The sequence below is a fragment of the Cupressus sempervirens genome, chromosome 2 (genome assembly GCF_028749045.1).
Source record: "Cupressus sempervirens isolate cs-2001-9-10 chromosome 2, ASM2874904v1, whole genome shotgun sequence".
Classification (NCBI taxonomy): domain Eukaryota; kingdom Viridiplantae; phylum Streptophyta; class Pinopsida; order Cupressales; family Cupressaceae; genus Cupressus; species Cupressus sempervirens.
The window spans coordinates 16465336-16470710 of record NC_143119.1 but is presented as its reverse complement, the minus strand read 5'-3'; the positions used below and the strand labels follow the sequence as shown (position 1 = coordinate 16470710).

Sequence of the window (5375 nt, the reverse complement as noted above, 5' to 3'; positions counted from 1 at the left end):
AGTTATGTTCTTCTTTATGATTATGGATAGAATTGCACATTTGAGAGGAGGTTTAACATTGTGGTTCATGATCTATTTACTTCATCCCTCTAACTCAAATACTTTATATCATCCATAAATCAAGTATTTTAAAATAAAATAATCTTAGATATATTCTTATTTAAAAATTTATTCAATTAATATAATGTTTAAATTTAAAACTTTTCTATTCCATAAACAATTTGCTGAAATTTTATTTTTACTATGTTTAAAAGATAAAAAATGAATTTAATTTAAATTCTATAGTATATCACAATAATAATTATTTTAGAAACATTACAAACTATAAATATTTTTCCTCTTTTATATGACTTGTTATTCAAAATTTAAATATTTAAATAATCAAAACATTAAAAAAAAAAAAAAAATGTTTTAAAGTAAATATTATTTAATATTTTGTAAGACTAATGAAAAGTTATATTTAAATAAATTTAATTAAAAGAAGATAGAGTTTTATTAAAACTATTATATTTTTTATTAATAAAAACTATTATAACTATTTTACATTTCCAATTAAAATATTAAAAATATAATTTTCGTAATAAAATTTAGAATTTATTTTACAATATATAGTATAAAATTATAACAGGTGTATTATATTATATAAAAAAGATACCTAAATTATTCCTATCAATCTATTTGTAAACAAAAAAAATACTGCAGATCTGACAGTTCTGACAGTCATGTGGATGGGGATGGTATGTTATGGGATGACCTTGGATTTGGGCGGTGGGGAATTCGTCGGCTGCATAGCCGGCTCGAAATTGTTTGACATGTTATAAATGGCATCTTCTATCGGCGCAATCTTCGCATGCACATGCGACTGCTAGTTTATATCATAAAGCAAAGTAATTGTATGTGAAAAATCAAATCTGCGCTAACCCTTGCATGCTTTTGGTGTGGAGGACAAGAACAGGAATTTGTATGTGAAAAATCAAATCAGAGAACCAGAGCGCTCCGGGTTTGATCGCAGGTTTATTGAATTTTACGCTACAAATCAGAGAACCAGAGCGCTCCTGTTTTGAGAAACTGTCATGGGAGAAACTATTTTCGATATATCGAACGGGGATTATTTCGAAATTCTGGACAAAGGCTTGGCCATACAGGTCTTCAGGCCATTGGAAGAGCTTAAGAATTCTTGTACCAAGATATGCTTTGCCCACCACATTTTCGGAGTGGAGGCAGCCCTTGTTGCAAAAAGAGCGCTGATGGGTGTTCAGACAAATTTAAGAGATGTGCAACTTACACATATTGTCTCTGGAAAACCCTTGGATGAGGCACTTGAGGTTATGTCAATATTTTCATCTGCTTTAGAAGGGTGCATGCTTAGATCCTTGACTCTTGACATAGGCAAATCGGGAGAGAAGGACGTCACAGCTTTTGCACCACTCTTGAAATCACAGAAAACACTGGAAAAGTTGGAATTCGTTTTAAGCAACATTTCCGGAGAAGCTGCTAGAGCCATTTGTGAGCTGCTTCCATCTTTTGAAACGATTAAGAGTTTGCATTTCAGTTACACCGAGGCAGGAGATGATGCAGCACAGACCATTTCAAAGCTTGTTAAGAAATGCATTTCTCTAGAGAGTTTCGTTTTCTCAGGAAACTACATAGGTATCCATGGTGCTATGGCTTTAGTAGAAGCTTTGGGGAGGTGAAGCAGGTTGAAATCGCTCTGTTTAGCAGTTAACATGTTTGGGGAAGCGGGCGGGGTTGCTCTGAGTCGAGTCATCTCTGGACATCTAGGAAGTTAATTTAGGATATATGAATCTTCAGGATAAAGGGGTGATTGCTATTGCCCGCAGCCTCAAGGATACAGATACTCCATATTTAAGGTTTCTTAATGTTGGAGCAAATTGTATCACTCCAAAAGCAGCTCCGGCTTTAGCAGAATGCCTCGCTGTAAAGAAATTGCTGACCGGGTTTTATGCAAGAGACAATGGACTCGAGAATTATGGATCAATTGCAATATGCAAAGCCATTTTGGAAGGCCATGAGCAGCTCAAAGAACTTGATTTGAGTGCAAATGCTATGACTATAACTGGGGCTAAGGCTGCTGCGGAAGCTGTTGCAAACAAGCCTGATTTCAGTTGGCTTTCTATTTATGGGAATTTTATTAATGAAAAAGGAATTGAGACCATTAAAGATGTGCTGAGAAAAGATACCAGCGGTAAGTCTGAGTCTGTACTTGGCAGAATGCTGGATTCCGACAAAATGATGTTAAACGTAGTAGAGTACATGGATGGTTATAAACGTGAAGAAGAGGGCTTCACTGACAGTGAGTCAGAGGGGCTCACTGACAGCGACACTGAGGTAGAGGAAAAACTATGGCATGAAGATCTTTAGTACATGTATATATATTTGGATCACTTTGGATACTCCTAATCCCATGAAGGTGTTCTATAGTTTTAGGAACCACAGGTAATCTCTCCTTCGCTTGCCAGAGTTCAAGCTCAACCTTAATCTGAATATTACTAGTTTTCACTCATGTTATTAAAGACATGTTTCATTTTGATATCTTTTGTAATGATGATGGGTTTGTGAGAAGACAATAAAGAAGAGTAAATATAGCTTCTTGAACAAAAACAGAGAGAATTTAACACAGCAAAAGACTCAGGAAATGAGCGCTGCCTCAACCATTCTATTTATAGTTGAATGAGTAATAAATTTACAGAGCATTCTAGAGATAGATTTGGTTGTGTATTTAATGGTGGTAGTTGAGAAAAACGGCTGCACACATTTTTTTCCATGTGTTTCTAGAGATTTCACTGGTCTGTGCCGACCATATTGTTTGGTTGTTGTAATTAATTTATGTTGACATCCCCCCTAAATTAATTACAATAGCAATACTAAGTATTTACTATCTAAATATCCCCCCATAATCTACATATGATGGGTCCCGACCTAAAGCCTTGTTAGGTACCCATTTACAATCTGTTATTTCCTAAATACAATGGTTGGAATTCATAAGAATCCCCCCTGAATGACAACCATGAGACAATTATGTCACTGCTCTTAAGCCCAAAAGATGTCGAAGAGATACAAACTTGGCTTCACTTAAAGCTTTGGTGAATAAATCAGCAATCTGGTCCTCTGTCTTGCAATATTGAAGATGAATCACCTGTTGTTGGAGGAGATGCCTGATATAATGATGATAAACTTCAATATGTTTGGTGCGAGCATGGAACACTGGATTCTTAGACAATGATATGGCACTTTGATTGTCACAATGAAGTAGAGAAGGCCCTGCATGATGTTGCCTAAGGACTGATAAGATAGCTCGTAGCCAAGTGATGTCTTTTGCTGCTTCATTTGCTGCAGTATATTCAGCTTCTGTAGTGGATAGAGCTATGGTAGATTGCTTTTTACTGCACCAAGAAACAGGACCTGCACCAAGATAGACAACATAACCTGTAGTGGACTTACGATCATCTATGCATCCTGCCCAATCAGAATCTGAATAGCCAATAAGGGAAATATCTCCATGAAATGAGTAATAGATGCCCATCGTTAAAGTCCCTTTCACATATCTTAGTATTCTTTTAGCAGCTATCCAATGTGGGACTTTAGGTGAGCTCAAAAATCTGGAAACCACACTAACTGCAAAAGAAATATCAGGACGAGTGTGTGTTAAATATACAAGACTGCCAACCAATTGCCTATATAAGTTAGGGTCAACATCTTCACCTTCCATGTCCTTGCTTAATTTCAACCCCGAAGCAATTGGAGTAGATACACTTTTACAGTCTGTCATTCCAAACCTCTTCAATATGTCTAGGGCATACTTAGTTTGAGAAAGATAAAATCCATCATCCTTTTGCCATACTTCTATACCAAGAAAATAGTGTAGAAAACCAAGATCTGTCATCTCAAATGTATTTTGCAAGCTTAACTTTATCTTACTAATTTTATCCATGCTATGTCCTGTGATAATAAGATCATCAACATAAAGCACAATGATTATGATATCACCACTAGCAAATTCTTTCACATACAAATTTGGATCATGTGGACTATTATGGAAGCCTTGAATTTGAAAATATTCATCAATTCTAGCATACCAAGCCCTTGGAGCCTGTTTGAGACCATATAGAGACTTCCTTAATTTGCAAACCAAATGTTCTTTCCCTTGGATTTCAAATCCTTGTGGCTGAGTCATATAAATCTCTTCATCAATTTCACCATTCAAAAATGCATTTTTAACATCCATTTGGTGTAGAGGCCACTTAAAATGAGCTGCTAATGCTATAATAACTCTGACAGTACTAATCTTTGCTACTGGGGCAAAAGTTTTTGTGTAATCAATCCCTTTTCTTTGTGAATACCCTTTGGCCACTAGTCTTGCCTTATGTTTTTCAATACTCCCATCCGACTTGAACTTGGTCTTATATACCCACTTATTGTTAACCGCATTCTTACCTTTTGGCAACTCTACCAATTCCCAAGTGTTGTTCTTTATCAAAGAATCATACTCATTTTTCATAGCTTCTTCCCATTCATGTTTTCCTTTGGCCTCTTCATATGTTTGAGGATCATTAGTTTTCATTATGGTGGTCATTAAAGCATAATTAATTTGATGAGTCCTTTGATAAATTTCTTGAATACTCTTGGTCTTTGGGGAAGGACTAGATTCTTCATCCATGTCAAAGGGTTCCTTAGAACTTTCACCAGTTTCAAAATCATTAGGATCATTATGATTCTCAATGGCCACATGTGGAATAGGAGTGGATATTGGCATATCATTAAACCCTTCACTAAACTTGACATCCCTACTTGTAAACACATCTTCCACACTAGGATCATATAACCTATATCCTTTCCTTTGGTCATCATACCCCACAAAGATGCACTTAATGCTTTTCTTATCAAATTTCTTTTCTCTAATCTCATCTGGCACATGGGCATAGGCTTCACATCCAAACACTCTAAAATACTTAACATTAGGTTTTCTTCCACTCCAAGCTTCTTCAGGAGTAATTATTTGCAAAACATTTGTGGGAGATCTATTCAAAACATGAGATGCGGTATTAATAGCTTCAGCCCATAGAAACAAAGGAAGATTCTTAGATTGTAGCATACAACGTGCCATTTCCACTAAAGTCCTATTCTTCCTTTCAGCAATACCATTTTGTTGAGGAGTATATCTATTAGTCATCTCTCTTTTGATCCCATGATGATCACAAAATGATTTGAACCTATTGTTTACATATTCTCCACCATTGTCAGTTCTAATTCTCTTGATCTTATTTCCACTTTCATTTTCCACAAGAGCTTTAAATATTTCAAATTTGTTAAACACTTCATCCTTTTGTTTCAAGAAATAAACCCAAATTTTTCTT

At 35.5% G+C, this 5375-nt stretch overlaps 1 pseudogene; it reads left to right on the top strand.

Annotated features, from left to right (window-relative positions):
• The first annotated feature begins 700 nt into the window (after positions 1–700).
• On the top strand, positions 701–2725 carry LOC149570861 (RAN GTPase-activating protein 2-like; annotated as a pseudogene).
• The last annotated feature ends 2650 nt before the right edge of the window (positions 2726–5375 follow it).